Below are 20,962 nucleotides of genomic sequence, written 5' to 3'. Positions count from 1 at the left end.
CAACCTTATCCATCTACTATTGACCAATTAAGTTATCACTTAAACATGATCCACTTGTATGTCTCTACTGAAGAAACCGTGAGGTCCACTGAGGAAGCGGGGATCGTTCCCAATTTCTAATTTTACAAAAAACTAAAATTACAGAGAATAAATATGCATTCCATAGATTTTATAGCATGCAATTACAATTAAATAGAGAAGAGAAGAAGGGTTTAGATTACACTAACCCTTGAAGCCAAAATCTTCACATATTCCTTCATTGTTTTGGTCATGAACTCTTCAAAGAAAATCGAACAAAAAATGCAACCCAACTTTGGACACAACCATAAAGTAGCCTCCTTTATTCTCTGTAGGGGTTGAGAATTAGCACAAGTGTGTGGGCTTTGCTATGATTTTGGGGGAGGGAGATAAAATTTGAGAGAGGAGAATTTATCTGGGAGAATTCTTGTGAGACCAAAACTCATAGACACTCTGTGATAATCTTCTGTGAAGAAGATGAAGAAGTTATCGTAAAAAATTTCCACTCCCACGAATGATAATGAGAGAAAATAAGGGAGAGAGAGTTACAACCCCCTCCTTAATTAAATTCAAATAATTTAATAAATAAAATTATATATATATATATATACACATATATATATTTATATTTATATAGATAGATAGATAGATAGATCGATAGATAACCAACTTATCATATAATATATATTAAACCATATGTTATATCGAATATAACACATAACCTATAGTTTTATATTGTAGCAAATACAATATAATCTATAGTTTGAACTCTCTCAATCATTCAGGGTATTTGATATATATCAAATTTATATTAAATTTAACTATATAATTCTAATCCATATAATTAGTATTTGAATCATATTCAAATATTTATTTCCTCTCATAATAATGTATCAAACACATTATATTAATTATATCGCATATAATTAATTTAAATTATATCATATATAATCAACTCAATTAATTTGAACAATTCAAATTCATCCAAAATTAATTCTTAATAATCCCAGTTGAGCTACGAATGAGACCTTATGGACTTGTAAATTGAAGCTCTAATGGTACTTGAATAATTAATTAAACTTCTTTAATTAAATTACTCAACATTCATTAACAGTCGGTCACTCCACTAAAGACCGACAATTGCACTCTTCACACTACAGATATAATCTGTGTCCATTAGATATAACCAATCAACAGTGCGTTGACCTTTCACAAATTGCTCGTAAATATAGCTGGGCCAAAATTACTGTTTTGCCCATGTAGTTACATCAAACTCCTTAAGTACCATTGATCCTTTTAATGAACAATATGTCATAGTCCAGCTATGACCAAACCTTTCTCGGGCCAGAATAGGTGTGACGCAGCATTGTTTAAGCCCTGGAATCAGCCTTTAAGGGAGTAATTGATCTACTTATCCCAACAATTAGTTGTGTTCCCAGCTCCCAATCAGACGGATCCCCAAAATGGTAGGTTTATTGAGTCGACGATCTGGCCACTCTCAGCCATACAAATCAAAGGATCGCTTTCATAGGCAGGAGTTCACAACTCACTCAGGATTCAGGTCATGTCACCTATGGTCATCCTGGTGAAATGTAAGTCTTTATTATTAACGGTGTTATATAGTGAGACTATTCATTTCGTGATCCGGTCTTATACAAACTCTTTTGTATAGAACACCCCCGCTCACATGTCTCTACATGAATGATCAGGATCAAATCATTTGTAGCAATTTTTAACAATTATAACATCTACAAAGTGAGCCATATTTGTAGTGTCACCAAGATAAGGTACCCACCCTTATGCATCTACTATAGACCATTTAGGTTATCACTTAAACATGATCCACCTGTATGTTTCTACATATATGTTTTAGCTATAGAAGATAACCTCGGATGTTAGTTTATTGGTTTTATGGGTTAATGCTACTAAATGTCAAATAAAATACCTTAGATTTTATTAAATAAACAAATCATTTATAAATTACAATTACAAACTACAGAACCTATGAGATTTAAGACATCAACCCCAACATCTACATACATGTTTAAGCTATAAAAATAACCTTCGATGTTAGTTTATTGGTTTTGTGGGTTACTGCTACTAAATGTCGAATAAAAAACCTAATATTTTATTGAATAAATAAACTGTTTGTAAATTACAATTACAAACTATAGGACCCACGAGATTTAGGGCATCAACCCCAGCACTTAGCACTTTAAAAAATTATCTAATAGGTCTCTATAGTCTTAATTTTGTGTTTAGTAGGTCTTTGAAAAATTTAAAGCTTTTAAAATGGTAGTACTCAATAGTATAGTTATAATCCTTAATAAATTCCAACCATTTTCTCTACCTCAGATTTAACGTATTTTGGTTGAAAATATACTTTAGACTCTTATGATTAGTAAATATGGGACGTCGCTCTCCAAATAGGCAATGCCTCTAAATATTCAAAGCTAACACTACGATTACTAGCTCCAGATCGTGGCAGGTTAGTTACATTCATGCTTTTTCAACTGTCTAGAAGCAGAAACCACTATCTTTCCTTTCTGCATGAACACACATCCTAAAGCTTGTCTAGAGGCATCACAGTAAATCTCAAACTCCTTACCTGGATTTGGAAGAGTTAGAATATGTGCAGATACCAATATTCGCTTCAACTCCTGGAAGCTCTGCTCGTACCTATTTTTCCACTCAAATTTATTATCTTTCTTGGTCAACCTGGTTAATGGGAGTGCTATCTTCGAAAATACTTCAACCAATCTTCTATAATAACCTGCTAAACCGAGGAAACTACGTACCTTCGTCACTGAAGTCGGTCATTCCCACTTGATTATTGCCTCCGTCTTTTGAGGTTCTACACTAACACCTGCAGCTAACACGACGTGTTCCAAGAATACTACCTGACTAAGCCATAACTCACAGTTATTGAACTTAACATATAATAACTTCTCACGTGGTATCTGTAATACAATCCTTAGATGCTTTGCATGTCTCTCCTTGTTGTCTTAGTAAACAAGGATATTATCTATGAAAACAATCACAAACTGATCTAAATATGAATGGAATATTCTATTCATCAAATCCGCAAATACTGCTGGGGCATTGGTTAAGCTAAATGGCATAATTAAGAACTCGTAAGGCTCATACCTTGTCCTAGAAGTTGTTTTGGAACATCTGCTTCTCTAATCTTCAGTTGATGATAACCTGACCTTAAGTCCATCTTAGGGAACACTGATGCTCTCTTTAGCTGATCGAACAAATTGTTAATGCGATGTAACAGATACTTATTCCATATAATTCCCTTGTTCAACTGACTATAATCAATACATAACGTGAGGGTGTCAAGCTTCTTCTTCACAAACAAAACTGGTGCTCCCCATGGTCACATACTGGGCCTAACATAGCCTTTGTCCACCAGTTTCTGTAACTGAATCTTCAACTCCTTCAACTTCGCAAGTGCCATTCTATAGGGTGTCTAAGAAATAAGCGTTGTTCTTGGAATCAAATCAATCATAAACTCTACTTCTCTGTTAGGCAATAACTCTGACAACTCTTCAGTAAATACGTCAATAAACTTCTGGACAACTGGAACATCCTCTGGTCCAAGCTTCTTTACCTATGGAATAGTCACATGGGCTAAATATGTTGTACACTCTTTGCTTAGCAACTTCTTGGTTTTAACGACTGAGATTAAACTATTTAGAAGAACTCTCATATTCCCTAAAAACATTATCTCAACTTCTCCAACTCTCATGAACATCACTTCCTTCCTATAACAATCTACAGATGTGTGATATTTAAATAGAAAATTCATTCCCATATAGTATCAAACTCAAGCAATTATAAGGGAATTAAATTAGTCAGCATGCTTTGTCCCTCAATCACAACCACAGTCTCTATAAATTTCTTTTACTACTAATACTTCACCAACATGAATGGAAATAAATAATTCATCAGGCATATTCTTTAGCATCCTATCAATATTCAATGCAAACATGTTGAACACAAATGAATGAGTTGCTTTTGAATCTAACAATACATATGTTGGTCGTTTACAAAGAATTATCGTACTAGTCACAACATCTGGTGCCTCATCGGCTTCCTGATGGGTCACAACATAAACTTTACCTTGCTGGTGTAGACGTTCGACTACTCTTTTTTGCTTGGCTCCACTGGTACCCTCTCACCAACCTCAGCTGCTCTGGGCTAATTTAAAGCCTGAGAGGTTGCTCTCTGTTTAGTCTGTGTCTTCTGGATCAACTGAGGGCATTCTCTCTTAAAATGACCTATTTTCCACAATGATAGCAAACATTCCTTCCATTGTAGCACTGCCCCAAGTGGTTCCTACACCTGAAACAACTGACTGATTGAACTTTCTCTTACTTCGTCTCTGCTGATTTTCAGCTCTATTGCCTCTGGAAGTCGATTGCTCACTATAGTGGGGCTTAAAGTTCCTCCTTCTTGATACTTCGGGAGTAAATTTCCATTGTTTTTCTCTATCTTCCTGTCCTTACTCTTCCTCTACCAAACTCTTCTCAATTCTTATCACCATCTCAACTAACTAGGAAAAGTCTGTCAGGTCACCGGTGTTTGAATCTCTTTCCTCAATCCATTCTCAAACTGTTGACATTTATTTTCCTCTTCAACAATAATAATAGAGGAATATTGAGATAGCTTAGTATATTTCTGCTCATACTCTACTACTATCATCGAGCCTTGGACCAGCTTCAGAAACTCATTTCTCTTGGCCTCTCTGAATGAACTGAGATAATATTTATCTTCAAAAGCTCTCTTGAATTTTTCCCAAGTCATAGCCTCAGAATTACTCCTCCTAGAGTCTAGAACCTTCCACCACTTCTCTACCCTCTTATGGAGCAAGAATACAGCTAACTCGATCTTTCGATCGTTGAGACATCTCATCACACGAAAGCATTTCTCGACCAAATCTAACCAAACCTCAACATTTTTTGGGTCCATTATGCCCTCAAACATCGTGGCACCTAGAGTTTTCATCCTCTCTATCCCATACTTATTTTCTAGATCCGTCTTTACAGATCCAACGCTGGCTGCTAACCTCTGTACTATCCTGTCAAAAACTCTATCCTCTATATTCGGGTTAGCTTCAGCTTGAGAGGTACTAGACTCTCCCTCAGATGTGGTTTTTTGTGCTAGTGGATCTTTGTTTGGATCATAATCCCTATGTACCTCAGGTTCCCTAACCGGGTCTTGATCCTCTAGAACTACGAGATCTCTAGTAAGGTCACGATCGCTGTCTACCGCCTGCTTACTCAGTTTGCCACTTCTTCTAGGCATCCTTCTTATAATAGTTCACAATCATTAGATACATTACAATATTTACATGCTCCTAATCTAATGCATGAGACTATTTCACAAAATCTTACATTCTGATACCAACTTGTCATTGAAGGGAAGCCAGTGATAGTTTTGCAGCGGAAGCGAGGATCGATCCCATTTTTTTGTTTCCGCAAAATTTCAGAAATTACAAAATTAATAGAGAAGAGGATATTATGCATCAATAGCTCTAAATTTTTACAACATCTAAGGGGGACATTACCACCACAAAACGGATCTCGAATCCCTCGAATGGATTCGCTTACCCTTGAAGCCATCTTCTCCAAATATTTAATTCCTCTCAACTATTTATGGTATTTAGTATAAATTATATTTATATTAAGTTTAGTTATATGAATCTCATTCATATAATCAGTATTTGAATCATATTCAAATTTCTCTAAAAATACTTTATACTACAATGTATCAAATATATTATATTAATTACATCACATATATAATTAATTTAATTAATTACATCATATATAATAATTTCTGCAATGAACACTTCAAATCAATCCAAAATAATTATCAATTAAATCCCTGTTGAGTTACAGAGGGGATCTTATGAACCTGTAGATTGAAGCTCTAATGGTGCTTGGATAATTAATAAAACTCTTTAATTAAATTACCTAACTTCCATTAACTATTGACTACTCCACTAAAGACTGACAGCTGCACTTTTCGTACTACAGAATAAATATAACATATAACCTATGTTTTATATTATTAAATACAATATAATTAGTACTTGAATCTCATCCATATAATTAACGTTTGAATTATATCCAAATATTTAATTCCTCTCAACTATTTATGGTATTTAATATAAATCATATTTATATTAAATTTAGTTATATGAATCTCATTCATATAATCAATATTTGAATCATATTCAAATTCCTCTAAAAATACTTTATACTACAATGTATCAAATATATTATATTAATTATATCACATATATAATTAATTCCTGCAATGAACACTTCAAACTAATCCAAAATTAATTCCCAATTAAATCCTTGTTGAGCTACAGAGGGGACGTTATGGACCTGTAGATTAAAGCTTTAATGGTGCTTGGATAATTAATTAAACTCTTTAATTAAATTACCTAACTTCCATTAACTATCGACCACTTCACTAAAGACTGACAGCTGCACTTTCGCACTACAGATATATTTCCGTGTCCATTGGATATAACCAATCAACATGCGATGACCCTTCACAAATTGCTCGTAAGTACAGCTGGACCAAAATTACCATTTTTTCCCTGTAGTTACATCTAACTCCTTAAGTACCACTATTTTCTCTAATGAACAATAAGTCATAGTCCAACTATGACCAAGTCCCTCTCGGGCCAGGAGAAGATATGGCCACATTGTTCAAGCCCCGGAATCAGTCCTCAAGGAAGTAATTTATCTACTTACCCTGACATTAGGGAAAGAATGAATTCCGTCTTGTGTAATTATATTCCCAGCTTTTCAATCAGACAATCCTTAAAATGGTAGGTATATTGAGTTGACAATCTAGCTACTCTCACCCATATAAATTAAAGGACCGCCTTCATGAGCAGGAGTTCAAGACTCACTCAGGATTCAAGTCATGTCACCTATGATCATCCTGGTGAAATATAAGTCTCTATCATTAATGGTGTTATATAATGAGACTAGCCATTTCGTGGTCCGGTCTTATACAAAATCTTTGTATAGGATACCCTTGCTCACATATCTCAATATGAATGATCAGGATCAGATCATTTGTAGCACTTTACAGTACTTGTAACATCTACAAAGCGGGTCAAATCCGTAGTAACATCTACAAAGCGGGTCGTATCCGTAGTGTCACCAACATAAGGTACCCAGCCTTATCCATCTACTACAGACCGTTTAGGTTATTATTTAAACAAGATCCACCTATATATCTCTACATACTTGTTTAAATTACATAAAATAACCTAGGATCTTAGTTTATTGGATTGAGTGTATGCTCATAAAATAATAATTATTTTATTAATAACAATTTATTTATACAATGTTTACAAACTATGAGAATACAAGAGATTTAGAAAACAAATCCTAATATTTATACCCCCTCCCAAATCACTTTGTTAACCTGGGAAGAAGTGTGAAGACAATAGATGTCAACTCTCTTATGACACTTATTGCCCAATCTCACTCCTGAAACCTGACTCTTTGGCATTTGTTGTACCTGATATGAAGCATACATTCATCCATAATTTCCAACATACAACCGTAGCTAAATGCACACACCATATATATACAAGCCAGAAAAATTTACATAAGTTTACACAACAGTGGTTCCATCTAGGGTTCTACCTTTGCCATCTAATATGTACATGATGGGTTGATACTTAAACAAAATAGGATGGACCACCTAGGTTTCTTCAACTTCTTGGAATCTTTGAGTATGTGGCAGATTGGCAGATCAGCTAGACTATGAGGAGTTGACTGCTACCTGAGGGAAAAAGAAAACATTTGTAAAAGGGTAAGCTAAAATTGTCAGTGAGTGACTTCTTTTAAAACATACTTACATAATAAACATGATACACAAGCATAGTTGTGAATAAAGCATGTAATTCTATGTTTCAGGGTTAAGGAAATAATCTAAAATCCATAGGAAAATATTAACATCTCTGTGAGTATTTTCAAAACCCTGAAAAACTCAAACATCATCAATCTCATTTGAAAAACCATCATCCTCTTGTCTTAGTTGAGGGAGAGTCATTTTGCTCAATTACTCAACACCGAGTATCTTAGCTGATGTAGAGTAATCTCGATACAATCATCATCGATGATACTGATCCTATGTGCACTGGACAAACCCCAAAGGCTATTAATATATACATACCCTAGATACCATCATCCCTTAGGTATCAGGGGACCCAGATACCTTCACCCCTTCAGTATTGGGTTTCCTCAATAAAACATTATAAAACATGGTTCAGGTTAAAAACTTAGCACTCCAGGCATGAAGCATTCCATTGGAAACATATCATAGAAATATAGGTCATAGAAAAGTCATCTATGTTAAGGAATGATTGCTAACGCATGGTCTCAACCATTTAAAAACCTAGGTATGCTTCATTAAATCTTCTCAAGATATATCATATTTAGGCTTAAAACACATTTTGAACTTAGGAAGCATACTTAGAATTTGTAGCATAAAACTCACTAAAAGCATGCTTTAGTTTACTTAAAAAAAAGTTTTATAGAAGTGAAACTAGGTGTCCACACATCAAGTTTCTCATGTTAAGCATGCTTTTGAGAAATCACTTAAGAAAATCATGTTTTGAACAAGTGAACACAATGTCCTTCAAATATCATGCGTTGGAAAACATCATAGAAACTGTATGACTTAAATAATGTAAATTAAGTTAAGGTAAAATTCTTATTAAACTAGCCACTCACTGCCTTGTGCTACTCCCCCAAAGGTTATAGGCTTTTCTCACTTGCGTTTGGCCTGTGACATAAATAAGTACCATTGGTTAATGTCATAGCCCCCTTTTGAGCTAAACTCTATTATTCAAGCTTAACATTACACTTAGAATTTCCTTACAACTCACCAACGTCTGGCCTATCACCAACGCATCACCTACACTTATTCGCTTGGCTTGCAACTTGGCTGGTTAGGCACTAACCCATGCACATGGGCATTCAAGTAGGCCCTAAGACACACATACTCTATATAGGTGTTGGGCGCTCGCTCATGCTACACTTAGTACACTATCGGCTAATGACACCTTCTACCACACAGCCTCACACTTCACCTTGCACATACATACTAGCCAAAGCCTGTGCACGTCCACACACACCCTCGCCAAGGCAGCTGCTTGTTTGTCCCACGGTTGTTGCTGCCTGCATGTTCATCCATCAAAATTCCAGATTCAACTTCCAGCCTTTATAACTTAAAATCTAGACATTATCCTATAAAACTTCCTTTTAAGAACTTCTTCCTAAGCATCTTAACTATCTTACATAAAATTTGAGCTTCCAATTTCTCTCGATAAGCTCAAAATTCTCCAATCTTTTTGACTTGCTCGAGTGATCGAGAAACTTGGAACACTTGGCAAATTCTTCAAATCTCAGTAGGAATGGGTGGGAATTTCTTCTTGGTAGCCTAGGATTACCTTCAACACTGATTGAACTTCAATTTGGCAGTAACTCATTCCCTTAAGCACAAGTGAAATGTGCAAACTGATCTCATTTGTAAACTCATATTTATACTAGGCTTTGCATGCTTAGGGGGCCAAATGTGGTGACACCTAGGCCACTAACCTTTGTTTAAGGCTCATAATGGTGCCACTTAGCCCACTAACTGAATGATTAAGACAAGTGTTTCACCTTCATACCAATGCATAGGGCTGACGTCCATGCCAACCTCTCTCGGCCAACGCATGCACATGGCCATCGCTCATGGCCTTGCCTTGGCGCCCTTCTTCACACATTATCTGTCCATTCTAGCCCAAAATAACCCCCATTCAGTAACGCTCAGCGCTCCTCCAAGGCGATATTGCTCGTCGATGCCAATGCCTACGCCTTTAAGTGGCCTATACTTAGTTTCTAACCTTCATTTCTCATAGCCAACACGCATGATAATGGGTAGAAATGCACGTTATTACAGCGCAAACAAGTAAAACAATGAGGGAATGCAATGGTAAAAATAAACAATATCATGTCCAAAAGTGTTAAACTGAGAAAATTGCAATCGCATACGCCCATCGTATAAAAGTAGTTAATTTACTTGTTTTGTGTAGGAAAAATGCGTTGGCGCAAGTAAAATTGCGATCCAAAGAATTAGGCGTCTGTGCGCATTGAAAGATTGCGATCGCAAAGTCATGCGTTCATATGCGATCGTGAGGAGTCACTCAAGAAGGTGGTCATATAAAGACTGCTTATCAAGGTGACAGCTTAATAAATCATGATGAGACGAAAAGCTGATGATGGTCGAATCCGAATTTAGCTGATAAGTCGTTAAAGCCACACTGTAGCAAGTACAGTCAACTTTCGGTGACAATTAATCGACGCATCAGAGTAGGAGATTTAATGACCGCCCATCATTGCAATCATTGGAGAGAAAGGTTGCTTCACCTTGAGCTCTATAAATACCGGAGGCCACCATTGTAAAAGAGGTTAACAAGTTAGATCATATACAAGATAGAGAGCCGTTAGTCTCTTCATATTCATACTTATACTTAGAAGACAGAGAGAAGCTAAGAGACGAAGAAGCCAAGAGATCATTCCCGGACAGCTCGAGAGACTTCTGGGAAATGCTACAAAGAGAGAGAGGGCCAACAGTTGCAAAAGCAAGGATATTCATCTGGACAGAGTTGGAGTGAAAAAGACAGTGTAAAAGGCCACGGGAAGCAAGACATTGCTACCGGGCTTCTTATCTCTACATTTCATTACTATTTTGTATTTTTCATTTAATTTATAGAAAATGGAATTCTCATTTCAAACTATGTTCAATCTCTCCGTTTCACATGAGTAGCTAAATTTTCGAATGGGTTGAGAAGTACTTAGCTAGCATGACCTAAGATTTATACTTTATGCGATCATCTTATCTTACGTATGCGTAATTCACTCTTTAGAGATACTTGAGAGAGTAGTTTAAAGATAGAATCTAGACTTGAGAGAGTCAGATTAGAATGTAGGCTTGAGAGAGTCAGATTAGAACCAAGCAAGAGATAGAAACTTAGACATAAGTTCCATTGCTATTAGCGCATCACATGCACCCTAGAAATAGGATATGATAGTATGCGGTCACCTTGTGTATATGTGCATCATTTATATCATCGTATAAACAAGAATAGAGGCTTAGACATAAGTCCTATCAATATTTTCGTATACATCGCATGCGTTCTAGAAATAGAAATTATGGCATTTACATTGAGAGATGACATGTTGTTGTTTGTATGTAGCATGATCGCATAATTTGTACGTAATCTTAGGAAGTGTTAGCTAAACCCCTTCTCAACCCGTTCATCACATACCATTATAATTCTCAATTTCATCAACTATTTATTCGAACTTGAGCATAGGAAATATTCTTAAACAAAACATCATCCAACTGATTTGTTTTCGCCACCGCAAAGGAATCAAATTTACTGTTGCATATTTACTCAGTAGTCTTTGTGTTCGACCCTGGACTTACCAGGAAACCTAGTGAGGCTTATATTTGGGTTTTACTAGGAAAACTTGCATGTACAATGCATAACACATCACTGCAACTCATACCAGAATCACATCACATTTACAATGCATTAGCGCACCCTGCAACCTATGCATAACACACTATAGCACCTTCTTACCGCTTGCTTGGGCTCTTGGCTACACGCATGCCACCTCTCCTTGGCCAAATTAACTTCTATTGAGGCCAATGCGGGCCTCTTGCTAGCCACGACCAACTTTAATGCTTGATGCTCACTATAACCTCAAACATGGGGCCTTAACGCACACCTTTTGCTACATTTAGCCAATGCTTCCCACTTAAGCCTTGGACGCATGGCATGGCGTTAACTCATATGCCTTACAATTTCCTTCTAAATATTGAGACTTTCTACTTCACCTGAGAGCCTCAAGTCCCATACTTAGAGAATTTTCTTCACTCTTTGGCCTAACTCCATGCCTAGTTTCCCCTTATCTACACTTCTTAAAATTCTTACTAAGTGTGGATGTTTTCCTCAAGCTACTCGAGAGCCTCCTCACCTGATAGTTAGAATATTTTTCTTCCTCTTAACACTTCTACACCTTCACATTACTCACAACATAATATACAACTAGGTTAACAAACATAGACATCATACAAAAAATAGACTTAAGCATGATTATTTAGTTGAAGGAAATCTAAACATAGACATCCAGTGAGCGAAAGCAGATCGTTCCAAATCCCATTGAGAAAGAACACAATAATTACAGTCTAAACGGAAAACGATTATGCATATACTATAAATTACAACATGATTCTTTAAAGGAACAAACAAGGATAGAGTATGCAAACCTTTGAGAACCTTTCTTCAAGTATCCTTCAATCGTTCAGCAACTCGTTCAAAAACACGAACTCGAATGCAACAAACGATTGGATAAACCTCATGTTAAGGTTGATACCCTAAACTCTCGTAGGGTCCTACAGTTTGTAAACACCTGTATGAACAAATGCTTGTGATGTAATAATATGAGATATTTTTTTCACTATTGTCTATGAAATACGAGATATTTTATTTGTATTTACCACAAACCAATAAACTAAGATCCCTGGTTGTCGTTGTAACTTAAGCATTTATGTGGAGACATACAAGTGGATCATACCTTAAGTGATAACCTAAATGGTCTGTGAAGACATGTGAGCGGGGGTGTCCTATACAAAAGAGTTTGTATAAGACTGGACCACGAAGTGTTTAGTCTCATTATATAACGTTGTTCATGATAGAGACTTTCATTTCACCAGGATGATCATAGGTAACATGACTTTAATCCTGAGTGAGTTGGGAACTTTTGCCGATGAGGGTGGTCCTTTGATTTGCATGGGTGCCAGATTGCCGACTCAAACCTACCACTTTGGGGATTCGTCTGATTGGGGAGCTTGGAACTCAGCTACACAAGATGGAATTCACTCCTTCCCCGAAGCAGGGTAAGTAGATAGATTGCTCCTTTAAGGGTTGATTCTGGGACTTGAACGATGTGGCGCCATACACCTTCTCATGGCCCGAGAGTTGTTCACTCATAGTAGGACTATGATATATTGTTCATTAGAGGGATCAGTGGTACTTAAGAGTTAGATGTAACTACAGGGGTAAAATGGTAAATTGGCCCAACTGTACTTACAAGCGATCTGTGAAGGGTTATCGTATTGTTGACTGGTTATATCCGATAGACATAGAAATATATCTGCAGTGAGAAGAGTGCAACTGTCGATCTTTAGTGGAGTGCACGACAGTTAACGAATGGTGGATCTCGTGACTAAAGAGTTTAGTCAGCTATTCACGTGCCGTTGGAGCTTCAAGCTACAAGTCCATAAGGTCCCCTTGGTAGCTCAATGGATTCAAGTTGAGAATTAGTTTTTGGATTAGTTTGAAATGTTCAAAATGACAAGAGGGAGTTTGATTATATATGATATAATTAAGCTGGTTCAATTATATGTGATATAGTTGACATGATGTATGAGTACATTAATCAAGGGAACTTGATATAAATATGATTTATACTAAGTAAAGGAGAAAAAGACTATGGTTTAAATGTTACATATGATATGATATTAAAACTATAGGTTATAAATATAATATGATAAGTTAGTTATTATATTTATTTGTAATTAAAACAATTATATGATAATTGTGGGTGGTTTCTCCTTTAATCGTGCGTGAAAGTGGGAGGTTATGTTCAGTTTTTATAACTGAAGGATAAAATGAAAAATGTTTTCATTTTGTAAGGAATCACTTCATTAAGTACATCACCAATCATTTAACAAACTAGAGACTTAACAACAGCCTTCTAAGTGAGAGCCTAAATGATCATGTACTAGTGCCTTTGACTAAACGATAGTGTAGCATTTTACTAAACGATCGCGTGGCAAGCGAGTTTTTCTAAACGATTGTGTAAACGATGAAGCCTGTTTTGTCTAAATGATCATGTACCTGCTGAGTTTTACTAAACGATCAAGCACAAAGTCTATACGATAAACAGTATACTCTCCCACTTGCTTGGTCATATAGTTCGATCATTATTTCCTCCAACCTTCTACCAAATCCAACAGAGCCCACACCTCCTAGATTCTCACTCCGAGAATACCGAGATTGTCGAATGATGGTGTTCGAGAGGTTTCCTGTTCGGGAGAATACTGTTCGTAATCTAAGCGACAACGAGAGATTTGGGTAGACAATTGCAGCAACAGCGAGAGGTTGCTGGTCCAAGTCTTCACGAGAGCGAGAGGTTAACAAAAGAAGAGTTCTTCAAAGGTAAGTCTCTTGTTCCTTTGTATTTAATTTCTAAAGCATGCAGTAATTTTTTTCTAAGATGCATAACTAGTTTGTATATTTGTGAATGCTTGTAATTTTATCACAATTTGGATCGATCGTGTTTCTGCTCATGGGTTCTCTTTGATAAGAGTTCCTTCACCTCGACCCCAATCGAGTCCAACTTGATCCTCGAACAAAATTAGAACAACACCACAATGGTTACCTTGGTATTCTCTGTGTGAGAATCTAGAAGTTGTGGGCTCTGTATGATTTTGGATTAAAGAAAGCAGGAGGTAGAAGATTGAGTAAGTAGGAGATGAATATTGTCTATCGTATAGATGAATTACTCGATCGTTTAGAAAGATGAAACCTATCGTATAGACTTTGCTACTCAATCGTGTAACAATGAGTAAACGAGTAACTATCGTATAGTAAACTCGTAACTCGATCGTGTATGCTCTCTATGCTATCGTTTAGTAAATCCCTTTTGCTTGATAGCCTTTTTGTGAGATTATTCCGAATAAATCATCCGTTGAATTTTGGAAAACCATTTTTCTTTTATCTCACAATTACCATAAAACTTCCAATAACCTCCCACTCAATTTGCTTATTAGAGAAAAAGAATAATTAATATGTTATAAATAAATATAATAACCAACTTATCATATTATATTTATAACCTATAGTTTTAATATTTCATCATATGAAACATATAAACCATAGTTCTTTTTCTATTTTATGGTATTTAATATAAATCATATTTATATTAATTCCTCTAATTAATGTATCTAATACATCATATCAATTATATCACATATAACTGAATTTTCTCTTGTTAATTTGAACACTTCAAATTAATCCAAAATCTGATTCTCAACTTGAATCCATTGATCTACCAAGGGGACCTCATAGACCTGTAGCTTTAAGCTTCAACGGTACGTGAATAACTGATTAAACTCTTTAATCACAAAATCTACCATTCGTTAACTGTTGGTCACTCTACTAAAGACCAACAACTGCACTCTTCGCACTACAGATATATTTATGTGTCCATATGACCAATCAACAGTTCGATGACCCTTCACAAATTGCTCGTAAGTACAACTGGGCCAATTCACCATTTTGTCCTGTGTAGTTACATCTAACTCCTTAAGTACCACTGATATCTTTAATGAACAATAAGTCATAGGCCCACTATGACTAAGTCCTCTCGGACGAAGAGAGTGTATGGCCACTATGTTCAAGACCCAGGATTAGCCCTTAAGGCAGCAATTTATCTACTTACTCCTGCTTCAGGGAAGGAGTGAATTCCGTATTGTGTAGCTGAGTTCCCAACACTCCAATCAGACGAATCTCCAAAATGGTAGGCTTGTTGAGTTGGCAATCTGGCCACTCTCACTCATACAAATCAAAGGACCGCCCTCATAGGCAAGAGTTCCCAACTCATTCAAGATTAAGGTTATGTCACCTAGGTCATTCTAGTGAAATGTAAGTCTCAATTATCAACGGCGTTATATAAGGAAACTAACCATTTCGTGGTCCGGTCTTATACAAACTCTTTGTATAGATACCCCCGCTCGCATATCTCTACGTGAATGGTCAGGATCAGACTATTTGTAGCACTTTACAATACTTGTAATATCTACAAAGAGGGCCGTATCCGTAATGTCATCAGGATAAGGTATCCCTCTTTTATCCATCTATTATGGATTATTTAGTTTATTACTTAAGGCATGATCCACTTGTATGTCTTCACATACATGCTTAAGTTACATGAAATAACTATGAATCTTAGTTTATTGGATTTGAGTAAATGCTCATAAAATAACACTTATTTTATTAATAACAATATGTTTCAAAATGTTTACAAACTACGAGACCACTAGGAGAATTAGGACACCAATCCAAACATCAGTAAAGTAGGTTCTAAGGTTTACAATTTACCTTCCCCTTAAAAAAAATTCGTCCTCGAAATTTGCCTCGAGCTCCGTCATACAAACAAATGTGGGTATCTGCTTCTTATGTGATCTTTAGTTTCCCATGTAGTCTCTTCTACTCCGTGGTTTCTTCACAACAGTTTTACCAATGAAATAGTCTTATTTCTTATCTAGAATATGTACCGACTTTTCCTTATAGGACAAGTTTTCTTTCAATTGCACTGGTTTTTTTTTGTAAAATATGTGAAGGATCTGGTACATACTTCCTCAACAAAGACACGTGGAAAACATCATGTATCCTGAATAACTCTGGAGGTAAGGCTACTCTATATGCTGCTGACCTGACGTATTCAACTATCTTGTAGGGTCCTATATATCTTGGGCTCGACTTGCCTTTCCTTCCAAATTTGAGTATTCCTTTCCATGGAGATAATCTAAGGAACACTCGATCTCTAACTTCAAATTCCAATTCTCTTCTTCATTTATCTGCATAACTCTTTTGTCTATCTTGAGCTATCTTCAGATTCTCTTTGATCATTTTCACATTGTCTGAAGTCATTTGTACTAACTCATGTCCTACTAACTTCCTTTCACCAATCTCATTATAACAGATTGGAGTTCTATACTGCCTTCCATACAATGCCTCATATGGAGCCATTCCAATGTTGGAACGATTACTGTTATTACAAGCGAACTCTACTAATGGCAAGTGTGTATCCCAACTGCCCTTAAACTGCAACACATAGGCCCTCAGTATGTCTTCCAACGTCTAAATGGTTCACTTCAACTGTCCATCCGTCTGTGGATGCAATGATGTATTAAAATGTAACTTAGTACTGAGAGCCTTTTGCAAACTAGGCCAAAATTTCGAAGTAAATCTCGAATCTTGGTTGGATATAATCGATACCAAGAGCTCCATACTGGCTCACTATTCTATCAACATACAACTGAGCCAACCTGTCCAACGTAAAGATAACTTTAACCGATAAGAACTTAGCCATCTTCGTGAGCCTATTAACAATTACCCATATGCCTAAAACTCACTAAAAGCATGCTTTATTTTACTTAAAACAGACTTTTAAAGAAGAGGGACTAGGCGTCCACACATCAAGCTTTTCATGTTATTAGATATAAATTTGAATTTTATAGCTAACGAAACTGTGGAGTAGATTTTGGAATTTTAAAGGTTTGAAAGCTCAATTATTGAATTTTTAAATTTGAAATTTCATAGATTAAATATACACAACTCTTTGAGTTTGGATACTAACATTGTAAATGAATTGTGGATGTAAATAAGAAAGTTAAGTAAAAAAAATAACAAATATAAATAAATCATGGATGCAAAAAACAAAAAATGCTCTACTCTAAATTATTGCTAAAATGTTTACATAGTTCTGAAATTAATTTTTCAATACCAATCTCACACAGACAAAACCTAAATAAATGGAGTAATTAATGTGTGTATGTATACATATTTACATATGAAATAATTTTTTTTTTAAAAAACTTGTTTTAAATATGAGTGTATAAAAATATATAAGACAAAATAGGGTAAACAAATTTTGAAAAATCAAAAGTATAAGCATTGTGATGTATTGTTGAAGTGCCTTTTCTTTTTATCTTTCTTTTTTTTTGGATATTGGCAAAATATTAGAAATCTTTGGTTTTAAATTGTCCCAATTAGAAGCACTCCAAATTGAGGTGTGAGTAGTATAAATTTTTTGAAAGGAAACTCTTGTAATTGGACTCGATAGTGAGAAGTATTATGTGTGATTGTAATATTTTTTCACATAGTGGAATTTTTAGATTTGTGGATTTTTCTCCGTTTTTTATTTTTTTCATGTTATTTATTGTGTTTTCAATTTCTATTGCTTTATTATTATTATTATTTTTTGGCTATGATTGTTTTTATTTTATATTTTGTGTAGTTTGGATAGGTTGGATAAATTTTTAGATGGTTTGAGATATTTGGATGAGATGTGGTAGTGATGAACATAGTAGTGAGATGACGGATATAGAAATAGTGATAGTGGTAAAGTATGTCGAGTTTGAAAATACAATGGAGAGGCAAATATTGTCGATATGCACGTCTTGGACTTGCATCTATGATCCTGCTCCTTTTTGAAGACGACATCTGAAGACTCTAATACCAATTGATGTAGCAGATGGAGGTATTATACTAAGTCCATGACGAAACAAAGGAAAACCAATCCCTTACGAGAAACTCACAGAAGGAAAAAGAAAAGTATATGACCTATTAAAAAATGGAAAATTTTTCTTTTTTTTTTTTTAAAATGAAAAGAATTCAAAATAAGAATGAATGACATGTTAGATTTAAATGCTTGATGTAACACCAATTTGATATAACTCATGTAAAGGGTGAACCTTTTCCATCCACTGTCTACTACCATGTGAAAATTCCAATTTGAAAACCCTAGCCATTCACACCTCACATTCTTTTGGTTTAATATACCTATATTTTCAGCTCTATCATCGTCTATCCACTGCATCAAGCCATGGACATCTCACATATCTTTACAAGAAATCACTCCTTTCCCGATGCTTCAAATTGTCAGAAAATGTTAAAAAACGCATCGGAAGATCCACTCCTGACGACATACTTGTCGTTGAGAGTTTGGTTAGGATATGTCCGTCGGGAATACAACTCCTGACATGCCAATACATATTAACAGTTATCGGGAGTTTGGCACTCCCGACGCATGTAAAGACATCGTCAGGAGTTCTTCGAGCTCTCGACGGCTGGTAAACCATCGGGAGTTCAATTTTAGAAATTCAACTCTAAACTTGAACTCCCGATGGCTGATACAGAAAATATCAACTTTTTTCGTCGAGAGATAGTAATTTATTTTTAATCTTAATCTTTATTTTTTTTTAATTTGATATGAATAACCTATATAACATTATTAAACAACTAAAAAATATTCACATAAGAAATAAAAACAAACAAACAAAGTCCAGAGTAAGTATCATTTCTTAAAATAGACAAACAAAAGAAATGTCTTCACAAATACGTCTCCAACATAGCATCTCCAACACAGGATCTCAAACACAGAATCTCTAATAACATTTCCGACCTTATCTCTAAATAGTATTCTACAAGAAAACAAAAACCATATTTTTGAGTTCCTACAAGTCTAGAAAACAAATAAAATCCTACAAAACAAAGAAATGAGTAATAATCTTACAAAACAAAAAAAATCAATAAACACTTCCAACACTACATATTCTTAACCTAAAACCTACAGAACTACACAAAGACCACAAGTTACACTCTAAAAGAATAACTTATCTTAATCCATCCCAAACAACATTCAAAATTCATAAAGTTGCACATAGCCCATCCCAAACTCATCCCACACATCCTACACAACATTCAAAATTCAAGAACTTCCACAAACAAACAAAAACTCCAAATTGAACTCCAAAACTTATAAGTAATCTCAACCCACCCCATACATCCCACACAATATTCAAAATTCATAAACTTCTACAAACAAACAAAAAACTCAAAGTTGAACTCCAAAACAAATATAACCAATCTCATCCCACCCTCCACAACATTCAAAATTCATAAACTTCCACAAACAAACAAAAATTTCCAAGTTGAACTCCAAAACAAGTATAACCAATTTCAACCCACCCCCCACAATATTCAAATTTCATAAACATCCACAAACACACAAAATATTTCAAATTTCAAATTTCAAATTGAACTCCAAAACAAGTGTAATCAATCTCAACCCACCCTACATCAATCCAGTTGTTTGGCTATCATAACTGCAGGATAGCCAACAATTCATTATCATAAAGCTACTAATAAGACATAACTACTTTGCTACCATAACCGCAGGATGGCAACATATTAGATAACTAGATAATGAAGTAATCAAACCTAATTCAATGGTCCTTCTCTCTATGATCTCATCGTGTCTTCAATCATTTTTTTTTTTCATTTCTTCCATCTGTCTTACATGATTCTCTCTCTTTTGTTTTTGAACTCTTCAAGTTTCTTCAAATTGACTTTCAATTCCCTCACCTCCTTACTTTCCATTCCTTGAGTATATCACGAACTCGATGAGCTGCTACCCCTTCTTGACTTAGGTTTAGGGCCCCAACCTAGGCCTTTTACATGACCGAGTCGTCTACCCAAAACTGTCTTACAAATTTCATCCCCCGTTAGTTGTTGGATTGTAATTCTAAAATTTAATTTTGCACATATTAACTAAATATGTAAGTACGAGTGACTGAACTTACAAATGAAAAAAAAAAATTGGTTACATGTACATTCTCAGCTGTCTGATTCACGAACTTGTCACCTTTAGAGTGTGTTTCTTTAAATAGGTCAACACGTCCTACTTCTCGACCTTGATTTTCCTGCAGCTCAGATTGAATTTGTAAGAACGACTTTGATCCCCCTATATGGTTGAACGATAATTTCTCTCTATTTTTGCTGTTCGTCTCTGAAATTTCCTACATTCGAACAAAAAAAATTAAAAAGATATTCTATAATAGTAAATGAAGTAAATGATACACACCCTAAATTATTATAATTTGAAATTCTTCACTTTTGAAGTGTTTACACAAAAAATGTCAATCTTCTGGTCTATTCTTAAGCCAGTTAGGCGAGTTGGCACGTGCTTGCTGAAGTTGCTACATTTCCTGC

Source organism: Benincasa hispida, chromosome 10, assembly GCF_027475165.1.
Source record: "Benincasa hispida cultivar pf3 chromosome 10, pf3_genome.v1.1, whole genome shotgun sequence".
In the NCBI taxonomy this organism is placed as follows: domain Eukaryota; kingdom Viridiplantae; phylum Streptophyta; class Magnoliopsida; order Cucurbitales; family Cucurbitaceae; genus Benincasa; species Benincasa hispida.
Note: the sequence above shows the minus strand (reverse complement) of the source record.